We start from the raw sequence: 627 nt of genomic DNA, 5'->3' as shown, positions 1-627 counted from the left end.
GATTCTCCTGCCTCACCCTCCCGATTAGCTGGGATTACAGGCATCTGCCACCACGTCTGGCTAATTTTTGTATTTTTAGTAGAGAGAGGGTTTCATCATGTTGGTCAGGCTGGTCTCGAACTCCTGACCTTGTGATCTGCCCACCTCAGCCTCCCAAAGTGCTGGGATTACAGGTGTGAGGCACCATGCCTGGCCTACATGCCCTGTTATATCCAAATAAGAAACACACCTAACAGAAATCCACAGGTCACAATACAGAAGTTGCTACTTTAACGACTCTATCCTTCATGGCTAGTGCCTCTTACTCTTATTGAAGAAAGCCCTTCTCTGCCCTGGGTTCAGGAATATTGTCTTCTGAATTATTTCCTAAAAGCTCTGCAATTTTGCCTTCTGCCTTTAAATTTTGAGTCCACCCAGAATTGGTGTATGAAAGTGGCATTAAGTAGGGGTCTGACTCCATTTTATTTCATAGATCTTGCTGCTTGGCCCAATGTCATGTACTAAAAAGGCCACCTGTTGCCCACCCTGTCATCTCTGCAGTCTCTGTGTTGTTCCCTGGACTCTATTGTCTTACTGTAGACAATAGTCTTGCTAGTCCTGATATCTTTTTTTTTTTTTTTTTTTTTT

Source organism: Mandrillus leucophaeus, unplaced genomic scaffold (genome assembly GCF_000951045.1).
Source record: "Mandrillus leucophaeus isolate KB7577 unplaced genomic scaffold, Mleu.le_1.0 Scaffold435, whole genome shotgun sequence".
In the NCBI taxonomy this organism is placed as follows: Eukaryota; Metazoa; Chordata; class Mammalia; order Primates; family Cercopithecidae; genus Mandrillus; species Mandrillus leucophaeus.
Note: the sequence above shows the minus strand (reverse complement) of the source record.